Genomic DNA, 334 nt, shown 5'->3' with positions numbered 1-334 from the left:
ACAAAGCAGGATTCAAAACCCAGGCTTATAAGATGGGTGTTGCTTCTGCAAGAGTTTGATATAGAAATAAGAGACAGAAAAAGGACAGAAAATCAAGTAGCTGATCACCTGTCCCGGATAGAACCAGTAGCAGGAGCATCCCTCCCTTCTACTGAGATCTCTAAAACCTTTCCGGATGAGCAATTATTTGCTAGTCAGGAAGCTCCGTGGCTTACAGACAGTGCAAACTATAAGACTCAAGGTTCCCCTTCTGTAACCATGGAAAGGAAGCATGAAGAGCTTCTCTCAAAACAGAGTCAAACAGAGCCCCCACAGTCAAACTCTAAGTTTGGTG

Source organism: Arachis duranensis, chromosome 4 (assembly GCF_000817695.3).
Source record: "Arachis duranensis cultivar V14167 chromosome 4, aradu.V14167.gnm2.J7QH, whole genome shotgun sequence".
In the NCBI taxonomy this organism is placed as follows: Eukaryota; Viridiplantae; Streptophyta; class Magnoliopsida; order Fabales; family Fabaceae; genus Arachis; species Arachis duranensis.
The sequence above is the reverse complement of the archived record's forward strand: the minus strand, read 5'-3'. Positions refer to the sequence as shown.